Source organism: Neofelis nebulosa, chromosome 3, assembly GCF_028018385.1.
Source record: "Neofelis nebulosa isolate mNeoNeb1 chromosome 3, mNeoNeb1.pri, whole genome shotgun sequence".
NCBI lineage: Eukaryota > Metazoa > Chordata > Mammalia > Carnivora > Felidae > Neofelis > Neofelis nebulosa.
In genome coordinates this window covers 116,635,080-116,647,540 of record NC_080784.1, presented here as the reverse complement: position 1 = coordinate 116,647,540, position 12,461 = coordinate 116,635,080, and the positions used below count along the sequence as shown (strand labels likewise).

Genomic DNA, 12,461 nt, shown 5'->3' with positions numbered 1-12,461 from the left:
TTGTTGCCTACATAATATCCCATAACATGGAGTCACTTCACTATTGGTTCGTTCCTTAAGGCTTATTCATTTGTTTATTTCACTCATTGACTATTACATGCCAGGCACTACACGGGATCCTGGAAAAATAATAAGTAATACTGTAATAAACATTCTAACGCAAAATTTTTTAAAGAAACTTTCCCATTCCTGACACCTATGTTTAGAAGATGCACATGGTGATTCTGAGATAAACAATGTGGGCACTAAGTATGAACTTAATAAACATTGTTGGTTGAGTCAATGTTAGATATGTCCAGAGTAAGAGTTAGTATAAGAGGAGATAAGTACTGCAAATGTTTCCCTAACTTAATCAGTATGTTTCATCATAACAAAGAGAGATCTATAAAATGTTATTTGAAGTATGCACTAGTTTAGAAAAAATTGACAAGAACATACTGGTCAACCATTTCTTTCCCTTAGAGCATTCAGCACTATAATTTTTGTAATGTGACTAACCAAGGACTTAGTAAACTTTGATACATTGTAAGAACAAAAAGTTTAAAAAAAAAAAAAGCACCTCTTTCTGTGAGGACAAGTCACTATTTTTCAAAACACAGAAATTAAGATGAATAATTTGTTTTCCCATATGTTAACAATGAATAAAATGTAAAAACTTCATGCAACTCAATCACAATTATACTATTATGTTCACTGGAGGATATTTAAGTGAATAATAATATGGCCTAATTATTTATTTTACAATATTTAAACTGAGGCACAGTAATAACCACAAATCCAGAACTATCCATTAAACAGCTTTCTGGGAGCACCTGGGTGTCTTGGTGGGTTAAGTGTCTGACTTCAGCTCAGGTTTATGATCTGGCGGTCAGTGAGTTGAACCCTACTTTGGGCTCTGTGCTGACAGCTCAGAGCCTGGAACCTGCTTGGGATTCTGTGTCTCCCTCTCTCGTTGCCCCTCCCCCACTTGCAGAGGTGTGCGCTCTCTATCCCTCTCTCTCTCAAAAATAAATAAACATAAAAAAAACAAAACAAAACAGCTTTCTGTAAAGAAAGTGATCCTCCCCTGACGGAGCTGCGGGATTTACATCATGTAGTAAGACAGACGGAATGGCAGGCTTTGTTATGAATTTTTTGAGTTTATCTTTGTGCATAGGCCCAAAAGTCCACAACATCATTTTTTGAGATCTGTAGAAAACCTTATTTGTACATATCTCCATAACGTCCAGATATTTGAACTTTATAAAGTAAGGAATCAGTGGGATATTCACCCAAACTTGCCTGTGGCTACACATTTGAATCTAGTCCCAGGACACCCAAACTTCTGATGAGGTCTGTCTGTGATTCTCCACAAAATCTTTGGTTTGATTTTCCATTTACTTTGACTGCATCCTAGCAAACCAATCTATTTGCTATTGTCTTCTGGGCAAAATGCCTAGGCTTTGTAAAATTGAAAATGAATTCCTCCTGAAAAGGAAAAATAAGCCCAAGGAAAATTAACTTCAATTGTTGGTGTGCTCTTCTGGGTTCTTGCCTTTCTGCAGCTTTAAGTGAGTGCATTTTTCACAACAACGATGCTGAAACTTTGGTTAATTTCAGGAGCAAGTTCATTTGGGGGAAGCTTCTGTAGTGGAATCTTACAGTTGTGTGTTCTGGAACAGCCCTGTGTATTTGTTGTTGTTGTTGCTGTTGTTATTGTTATAGTAGTTTTTAATTATCATAGATAAATGATCGTTTCCCTACATGATTTCTGCAATAGGCACCTAGAGATGCCTCTGGATTATTTTTGTTGATTATATGTAATCACCCATAAGGCAATGCAAATTCTAAACATAATTACCCTGTCCAGAAGTAGAAATGAACATAAAATATTTGTCATTTAAATTCAATGAAGATTTGGCCAATTCTAATTCATCCTATTTAGACTCTGAGACTGCCATTGTTTACTTTGAAAACTGCCCAGCAGGTGTATGAATAGCAACTCCAAGAAACGTAGAGCCTTGACCATTTTTAAGAAGGCAACACCCCTTCTAAAAACATATCTGCTGAGCTCATCAAGGAAACCACTGGGCCGCCTTGTGCTCCAAAAGCTGCGGAAGAGCGCAGCGCTCACTTGAGCAAAGAACTACTCTCTCAATGTTTATTTTGGTTACGGTCTCTTGTCCTTAAAGAGAAGCAAATCAATTAACAGGACAGATGACACGGCGGTTAGTCACCGAGGGGAAAGTATTATTAGCCTCATTAACTTGGAGCACCCTTCCAGCTCACACCTAGAGTTGGCCACCGAGCGGACCTATTACTGACACAGCCAGGCAACCTTGCGAGGTTTGGAAACCCACTTCTTCGACCTAGGCCCGGGCACCAACCCTTCGAATAACCGCTGACGTCCCCAAGCCCACTCACACCCACGTCAGGAAGCAGTTCCTGAAGAAGGCGAGGCACGGGGTAGGGGAATCCCTTCCCCGCCCCATCCTTAAAAGTTGCTGGGAGCGGCACCCAAAGAACTTTCCCAGATTGATCTCTGTCACCGCTCAGGGAGGTCTGCTCCGGGCCCTCAGGCTTTCCGCCCGGAGCCAATCGGCCGTGCCTGCCAAGCCCCTCCTTCCCAGCACCTTTAATGGTTGAGAGAGGGGAGGGTCGGCTGGGGTTTTCTTCTTAAGAAGTCGCACCGGTTTTTCGAGCTCCGCTCTGCGCCTGGAGAGCCACAGCAGCGGGAACGGCCGCTGCCACCACCGGGCCGCGGGTGAGTCACTGTTTGGAAATGGAGTGGGCGGGCGAGGGTGTGAGAGAATGAATGATGTCAGGAGCGCGCAGGGCGGCGGGCGGGGAGAGCGGGCCGCCGGGCCGCGGTAAACACGGAGCGCCGCGCCGCGCCGCGGGCCGAGCGGGCGGGGAGACCCCGCCCTCGGCGCGCACGGAGCCGTCCTCGGCCGCCGAGCCCGGCCCCGTGCTGCAGCGCCGCCGGGAGCGGCCTCGGGGGCGGCGGCCGCGGGAGGGAACCGGAGAGCGGCTTCCTCGGCGGGGCCGCGGCGCGCACGGCGAGAGACCCCGAGCAAACTTTCTAGCGGCTTCGGTCCGGGGGTGGCTGCGGCAGCGGGCTCCGTCCCCTGGCCGATCCCGCCCGGGAGCCGCCGCCTTCGGCCGGGAGCGTCGGGAGCCCCAGGCTGAGAGCGGGTGAGGAGCGCCCGGAGGGGCCGGGGGAGGAGACCGGGCTGAGAAGCCGCGCGACGGACGCGGCGCGGGGAGGGGGAAGGTGGATGGCGAACGCGGACGTGGCTCTAATTCGGCCCCCGCGCGCCCCGCCCCAGGGCATCCTTCTCCAGGTTTTGCCTGCTAGGGGGTGAGTGTGTGGCCGAGTCTCCCAGCTCTGAGCATTCGTCTCATTCATTTGCAACCATTTCGGGTAACTCGGTCCTGGCGTTGAAAGGACACAGATTAAACCGTGCATTGTCCAGAGCCACTCCGGAGGGCAGGACTGAAGTTCAGGAGGTGGAGGAGGGACTGTCTTGTTCCTTTCTGAGAGCCACTTACTGACGACGTGTGGACAGTAACAGTCCAGCCCTGGGCTGCCCTCCCTTCATGAAGCCTTTCAACGGTTGGCATTCCCGAGTTACTTGGCTTAAGGAAAGGGAGGGTAGGTTTCTCAGCGCAGATGGGTGGGAGTGGACGCGTCTACCTCTCCGAGATACGGATCGTCGTCAGTAACCCGCGGCGACCCCTTGAAACAACTCAAATGTTCTGCAGTCTTTTCTTTCTGTTCATCAATCTTGGCCATTCTTCTGTTTCATCTTGCTTGCTCTAATATGACCTCAAAACGTTTTGACGTTTATGCTAAATTTTGAAGACATTCAACTGTTTAGTGACCCCAGGTTGGGTGTGGATTTTGAATTTGAACTTTTCAGATCGTTGGTGTCGCTCGTAGTCTCCTCTAACAACGGTGGGTTCCCAGTCACATTAAACACTCTGAAGCAGTAAAATGGGACTATAACTACAGATGAGAATAATGAGGGTTAAAGCAAGAAAGACCCGTCATAATGTATGGCGCAACTCAGACCCCAACAAATTGTGACTTTATGTATAAATAATAGTGTGTTTGAGTGCTGGATTGGGTGATAACCAGTGAATTGCCACAGAATTTCCTGCCCAGTAAACCTGGTGGGCTGTGGTCTAGCGTGGGAAATCCTGTGGCAAGTTCCTCAGATCTTCAGGAAGCTAAACCTTTCATTGTGGATACCTGACAGGTTTTGGTTGCCACCCCATTTCAGGGGAATTGCTTGTTCACTGTTTAAACAGAGCCAGAGCAACGGCTGAAACTGACAAACCTAGAATTTGGAGGAAGACTGGACGTGTGGAAAACTCTAACTTTACCCTTAACTACCCCACCCCCCACCCCCAAATAAGCAGTGCAAAATTCTCATGGTCCTTTCCTTAGTTTGCTGCTAGCCTTACTTCAGGGTAGTCTTCTGGTTGAAGTGTTGTTTTGCGAGTTAATATTTAATTTGGTTTCTTTAGTTTTCATTTTTAAGTAAAGCTGGTTGACTTATAAACCTGGAGGGAAACACTGGACACCTTTGGGCTGCTGCCTCCTGGTCTCCGTTTCTCTTCTGGGATTTTATAAAGCCCTAGGAAGTATTTGGAGGGATAGGAAGTATTTGCTTGGGTGATATTGAAAACGTTTGTTCTTAACCATATCTAAAACGGCTTTTAGGGTCAAAGGTCAGAGGGAATTTTTCACACCACATGATGTAGAATGGTCTTGGGCTTTGGAATCCAGGAGACCTGAGGCTATCTGGGTGGTAACCTGACTCTCCCTATTTGAGCAAGTTAAACTGGGATTTTCCGGATACTTTACACAATATATAGGGGAAAATAAAAATAATCTTACATCTATTAAAATAAACAATAGAATACAAATGAGAACTTTTTCTTATTTTTTTTTTTTTTATTTATTTTGAGAGAGAGAGAGAGATAGCATGAGATGGGGAGGGGCAGGGAGAGAGAGAATCCTAAGCAGGCTCCACACTGTCAGCGCACAGTCCAATGTGGGGCTGGAACTCGCGAACCGAACCGTGAGATTATGACCCAAGTGGAAATCAAGAGTCCATGGCTTAACCAACTGAGCCACCCAGGTGCCCCTGGACTTTTTCTTTTTTAAAGAAGTGATACTTTAAAGGGAGTTTTGTTTTGGGGGGAGGGGGGTTGACAATTACTAAACAGTTTCAGACTAGAGTAGCCTACCTACCTTTATCTGGCTATCTTATGGGGGAATTGAAGCCTCTAACCTGAACTGTCAGACATTTATTCACTTCATTCAGTTGGTGAACATTTAGTGAACAGATACTCTATTCCAGTCACTGTGCTAGGTACTGGTGATGCTAACACGAAGGAGATTTTGTAACTGTCCTTGAAGCTTACAGTCCAGTACAGAGCGTCCCTTGGCTTTGAAAATAGAGGGGGAAAGAAGGAGCCAAAAAAGAGGAGACAGTGGGGAATGGGGAGGAAACAGAAAGTGACTAGGCTCCCATAGGCTGCCTCCCACTGGTAATAGCAAGATCCAGTGGCTTTCTAATGAGTCCTGAAATGGGGCTCATAAATTCGTAAGAGGCTGAACAATGCAAGTATGCCTTCCTTTGTCCAATAAAAATATTATAGACAAGTTTGGCTATTAAATTAAGTAATTTTAAATGAACCCCAGAGCAAACTGGTTTAAATGAAATCTGAAGGGTAAATTCAACTCAACCAAGACTTATTTACTGTGAGCAAAGCTCTATGGTAGGTTTTTAAGAAGATGATTTCTGTGTGAGAATATTCCAATTTATTTAATTTTCCCCCATATGATAAGTATATTACTTATGTAAGTTTACAAGTACAGATAAACAAACCAGCCATCACTCAGAAAATCACTTAATACTATATCTTCAAATTTTTTCACCCTGTGAACATATAACACAAAGAGCTAATGTGTATTGAGAACACTGATTTAAAGAGAGAAAATAACTTTCCTGAAGTTGTACTGCTAGAAAGTCATTCTCTACAAAACTGAGTTTGTTCCCTATACCTTATTTTCTAACTTGCTTTTTTCATTCAAATATGGACGTCTTTATCACTAAAATACTCTTTTACAGCAGCTTTTATAATTTTCTATTATATGGCTGCATCCCAGCTGAACCTATCGCCTATTTTTGGACAGTTAGTTTGCTTCCAGTTTTTACTATTTTAAGCAACTCTGCATTAAGTATCCTTCTAGCTATGTCTATGAGTATATAATCCATGATCACTTTAGTCATTTTGCATTTTAAAAAGTGAATTATAATGTTCAATTTAGCTGCCTTTTTTTTAATGATATTCAGAATTAGAAAACTTTCTCCTCTCCCTTTAAAATTTAAGAGTTTTAGTTTCTGTGTTCCTTTAGTGTTTCTCATAAGATTTCAGCAATAGGATCAACATTCTCTGTGGAGCTGCACAATAGGTCAGTAGCTCATTACGCAAGGGATTTATCTGATGAAAACAGAACACACAGGCTTTCTTAAAGAGCTATTTGGGCTTGTATTTTGTTGTTCGCTGTAAAGCTAAAGTTTTGTGGGGAAATATAGCAGAATGGAGCAGTGCTAATTTTGCCTGGTAACTCTCTGGAAGAAATTCTGCTTCTACAATTTGCCTCCTTCATTCCCAGTAAGGTGGCCAAGTTAAAACTTTCAGTCATTGCATTTAGCAGATTTATCACTACACTAGCTTTAGACTAAGCACCATCACTTTTAAATAGGTCACCTTTTAAAAAACCTTATGTGTTTGTTGTTTGATCTCTTGAAAAACATATCATTGGTAACTCATTTTTGGGTTGATTTAACGAAAGGGCAATAAATTTCCACTAGCTAATTTTCATTATAGGTATAAAGCATTTCTTCATTTATGCATTCTCATGTTTTATTATTCTATCATACCCTCTTTGCTACCTGGAGTCAGCATTTAAATTTTGCTATGGGTTTACATTTGCATTTCCAATGCCAGTTACACTGTTCTTATGGTTTTAATAAAGGATGTTAGATTATGCATAGTGTTCAATTTAGCCTTTTCTTTTTTTTTTTAAATGTTTTATTTTTTATTTATTTTTGAGACAGAGAGAGACAGAGCATGAACGGGGGAGGGTCAGAGAGAGAGGGAGACACAGAATCTGAAGCAGGCTCCAGGCTCTGAGCTGTCAGCACAGAGCCCCACGTGGGGCTCGAACCCATGGACTGTGAGATCATGACCTGAGCCGAAGTCGGATGCTTAACCGACTGAGCCACCCAGGTGCCCCCAATTTAGCCTTTTCATACAGAAACTCAGATCAGTTCTAATTTCTATCCATGACTTTTCTAGGATGAAAATATAAATAGGGTAATCTGTTATTTGCTGGTTAGTTTTCCCTGCTACCAAACCCTAACTTGATGATTTGCTGACAATTTAAGATTCAGCTTTACAATTTTGTTTCGTAGTTTAATCATGGCACTTAAAACTTTCAAACCAAATTTGGCACATTCTTAGATATTTTTAAAAAGAAGCATTAAGTGGATTGAGTGTTGTACTGTTAAAAAAGAATAAAACAACATATTAAAATTGTTAAAGAGGAGGTAACAAATTCAAAGCCAAAGTGTCCGAAAAGAAAGCCAGGTACTAAAAGTCAAATCAGGTGAAAGATTCTGGAAGGACCCCTTCAGGTGAATGTCACTTCTTTGCCTGATACTGTCTGTGCTGAGGTTCATTTATAGTGATGCATTTCATCTGTGGAAAGAAAGATGCCCAGATGTCAGGGTTAGCCTTGGGCAGAATTGGTAAGGAGCTGAAGTACCCACCTTAGGCCATCCTTGACTCTTAAGTTTATTTGGCTGTACTTGTTTCACCAAGAAAGTGTTCAGTGAGTATCTGAACAAAGGTAAATTGCTCTCCAATTGAAACTGTGGAACTGGAGGCATCATATTTATGGAAAGTTGGGGGAGAAGTGTCTACCCCTGGAATTTAATTACCTCCTTAAAATTTTTTTAAAGTTTATTTATTTTGAGATAGAGAATGCACAAGCAGGTGAGGGGCAGAGAGGAGAGACAGGATGCTTTCTGTGCCATCAGCGCAGAGCCTGATGCAGGGCTCGAACGCACGAACTGTGAGATCATGACCTGAGCTGAGATCAAGAGTCGGATGCATAATCGACTGAGCCACCCAGGTGCCCTTGCCTCTTTTTAAGATGATTAGAAATGCAAAATACGTGATACGAATTAAACTCTTGAAAAGCTGTTCCTCAACTGGGAAGGAGCTGAAGAGAGGGGTAGCCCTGGAGTTGGAGAGACAACTGCAGAGACCGAGATGGAAATGTGCGAGAGGCCTGCTCCGGGTTGGCTCCTCCTGTTGGAACTGGGGTCGACCCTGGAGCATCTGGCCTGGCAGGTGTGACAACATGTGTCAGAGGCCTCCTTGGCCTGTTTTGCCAAGGAGAATCATCCTGGGAAGGCACTCTTAACATACACTTCACTGGATGAGTTAAGGATCCTTTTCCTTAACCTGGGAATTACTTTAAGTAGGTAATCTGATCTAATACCTAGAGAAAATGAGAAGGAATGAGTTTTTATTTAGGGGTAGGGATGCCAGCCAAAGAAAGACTATATGGTTTTGGATCATGGACCACTTAGTGAATTGAGGGGCCGTGGAGGCATACCTTTAGATGGCAGCCCGTGTCCAAAGAAGTGGAGACCTCTCCGGAAGACACTTGCAGCAGTAGTTGAACTTGAAGCCAGGCCTTTGACACAGAGCTTGTCCTCCAAGCTTCCTCACACCCAGAAACTGGAGCTAATCGGGGAAAATAGTGATGGTTGAGTAATGGCAGATAATCTGAGATAGCATTTTTTCATCTACCCTGGAACCACTCTCTTCGTCTCCAGACTGCCCTGCAAAACAGAAACTGTGCTGTCTCCACTGTGGAGGTAGGGAAGCCATTTTTAGAAATGTTAACACACTCAAGACCACAGAGCAAGGGTTTGAAGGGAGGGCCGGCTGATTCTAATGTCCCACACTGCCTGATATCCCTCCAGGCTTTCTGTAATCTTTTCACTGGCTTTGGAAATATGGCAGTTTTTAGGGAGTGGATATTTTGATACGGGATTGTATGTTTACCACCCCATCGGCTGGGATGCTTCTTTGGTCTCAGCTGACCTCAGGTCATGAAGTAACACCAGAGAGATGAACACACACAGGCTTAGGCCCACCTGGACAAGTGCAGCTGTGTGAAATATATGGTCTTGTGGCCTCCTAAAGAAAGACACACTCATCAGGGAGGATAGTGGGGTGTCATGAATCCCAACACCACCCCTCACCACTAGGTGACCTTGAGCAGCTTTCTCAGATGAACCTCCATTTCCCGGCTATAAAAAGGGAATAAAATATTTACTTCAATAAGGTGACTATATGATGTATAAAACTTTGTGAGCAAAACTTCAAGGGTAATGCTTGGTTCATAGTAAATACTCAGTGGCTTAGCTTTCATTATTTTATTTTTTTTTTTTTTGCATATAACCTGCATCTCTAATTTTTAAAACAAAGGGTTCAATTCTGTTACCTCAAAAATCAAATTATTTCTCATTATTTTTTAAAAACTTCTTTAAATGTTTATTTTTGAGAGAGAGCGCGCACATGAGCACAAGCGGGGGAGGGACAGAGAGAGAGGGAGACACAAAATCTGAAGCAGGCTCCAGGTTCTGAGCTGTCAGCTTAGAGCCTGACACTGGGCTTGAACTCACGAACCGTGAGATCATGACTTGAGGTGAAGTCAGACATTTAACCGACTGAGCACCCAGGTGCTCCATCATTGTTTCTTTTGCAATAGAATAGCCATTCATCACATCATGCCTGTATTGGTAGGGTCTGGGTCCTATCCTTCACCCTTCCCTCCTCCTCCTCATCACGGTTAAAATGAAATAATTGAAGTTGTTTGTGCATTGCCATTGAATTCAAGAACTTTCATAAGAACTATATAACATCATCTGTGAATGCTGAAAAGCTTTCAAAGTAGCAATCACAATATGCCAGCCCTCTCAGCAGATGCTGGTAGCATTAACGTAGCACAATTGCTGTGCCTTACGGAGCACAGCCTTCTGAAGAGTATTGTACCATGAACACCACTGTCCCAGAAAATGCCCAGGGCCATTAAGAATCACAGACCCCACTGTCCTCCCCGATGCTGTGAGTCTTTCTTTAGGAGGCCCTGAGATGGTTTATTTCACACAGCTGCTACTGTTTTCTGAGATTTGCATTTGTCCAGCAAGTTGTTTAATGTCCAGTTATGACCACCCCAGTAGCTACCCAACTTTAATAGCAAAAAAAGGCATTGTTTTTGTTAAAAAAATTATATATATATTATATATATAATATATATAATAAATATATATATAATTATTATATATAATAATATATATAAATATATATAATAAAATTATATATATTATATATACATATATATAATCTGTGTGTGTTTATGATATATTCTCTATAATGGATTAGTGCTGAGAAGCACATTCCCTTGGAATATAGTTTGGCAAGTTATAAGCAGCAAGCAGGAACATTTAAAATTTTATTCACCAAATACTTAAAGCACTCACTATTTGCCAGGGTTTTTTCTGAGCACTTAGAACTTCTCTACTTCTCCCCAAACACTCTGTGGCCGATATTATTATCCCCGTTTTAAGAATCCCCATCTGAGGGGCGCCTGGGTGGCTCAGTCGGTTGAGCGGCCGACTTTGGCTCAGGTCATGATCTCGCGGCCCGTGAGTTCGAGCCCCGCGTCAGGCTCTGTGCTGACCGCTCAGAGCCTGGAGCCTGTTTCAGATTCTGTGTCTCCCTCTCTCTCTGACCCTCCCCCGTTCATGCTCTGTCTCTCTCTGTCTCAAAAATAAATAAACGTTAAAAAAAAAAAAAAAAATTTAAAAAAAAAAAAAAAGAATCCCCATCTGAGACAGAGAGGTTAAACTTGCCTAAGGTCACAGAGCTGGTATGAGGCAGAATTAGATTTTGAAAGCAGACAGTTTGGCAGTGGAGTTGAACCATTGCACTTAAAGAATCTAGCATGGAGGGGCACCTGGGTGGCTCAGTTGGTTGAACATGTGACTGGCTCAGGTTATGATCTCACAGTTCATGGGTTCGAGGCCCTCATCGGCCTTTGCACTGACACTGCAGAGCCTGCTTGGGATTCTTTCTCTCCCTCTCTCTCTCAAGTATAAATAAACCTAAAAAATTAAAAAATATATATCATTAGAGTAGCAGGCATAAAATTGCAAATCATGCTGAGCCGTGTGCACTAATCTCGGGAATGGAAGAATGTACTTCTTTTCCAGACTCAATACCAACCCTGACTGAACACTCGGAAACTTTTAGAGAACTATGTCTGACAATACTGTATTGAAAGTTAAGCATCACCATCTTTCAATACTGATACTGAAATACAGGACCTAGTTTAATCCTCTGGGTGGTAAGTCACAAGGAATTGATGGCACAAACTCACGAACTGTGAGATCATGACCTGAGCTGAAGTTGGATGCTCAACCGAATGAGCCACCCAGGTGCCCCATGATATTTATTTTTTAAGTTTTAAGGCTTTCACCCGTTATAACATAGTTGAAAGTTCTATTGGGGGCCAGTATTTGTACATGTGAGGTTTCATTGACTGTCTCCTAAATGGTATTGGAGATGGTGGTCGACAGAATCATGGCCCCCCTCAAAGGTTTCACATCCTAATCCCCAGGATCTGTGTATCTACTATGTTACATCGCAAGGGGGAATTAAAGTTGCTAATCAGCTGATGTTACCACATGGAGATTAGCCTGGATTGTTTGGTTGGACCCAGTGGAAAAGAGAAGCACAGGAGTCAGAATCAGAGAGTCCGAACTAGCAGTTTTGAGTTTAAAAAACTTAAAGGACCATTGCTGGCCTTGAAGATGGAAGGGGACCACTAGCCAAGGAATGTATGCAGTCTCTCAAAGCTGGAAAAGGTAGGGAAATAGATTCTCCCCTAGTGCCTCCCAAAAGGAATACAGCCCTGCTCACACTTGGATTCTAGCCTAGTGCAACCCATTTTGTGCTTCTGACCTCCAGAACTGTAAGAAAATAAATGTGTGTTGTGTAAGCCACTGTGTAAGCCGCCAAATTTGTAGTAACTTGTTACAGCAGCAAAGAGAAACTAATAGAGTTACCACAACAATCTGCATTTGGATCTGTTCCTTAGGCGAGCACCGGGAAAGCTGTGTAATCTCATGATTTATTGTTATGGCACATCAGGTATAGCAAGTGTTTATATTTTGGGGGCTATCATATTTTACATGCAAAACTAACTGCTTTGGGGGCTTTTGATAATTCTGTACATTCTTATACCTAGCAAATATTTAAAGTGACAGTACCAAGGTTTCAGCAAAAAAAAAAGTCTGTTGGTTCTGGAGCAAGTAGCG

At 43.0% G+C, this 12,461-nt stretch overlaps 1 protein-coding gene across 2 annotated transcripts in view; it reads left to right on the top strand.

Annotated features, from left to right (window-relative positions):
- Positions 1-2,184: 2,184 nt before the first annotated feature.
- Positions 2,185-12,461, top strand: part of SGMS2 (sphingomyelin synthase 2) — an 87,202-nt gene continuing 76,925 nt past the window's right edge. Inside the window, exon 1 of one of the 2 annotated variants that reach the window (XM_058721721.1) lies at positions 2,185-2,743. The gene's annotated coding sequence lies outside the window, so the exon portion shown is untranslated. Of the gene's footprint in view, positions 2,744-2,856; positions 3,175-12,461 lie in introns of those variants that run through there. The other variant, XM_058721720.1, reaches the window with a different exon arrangement.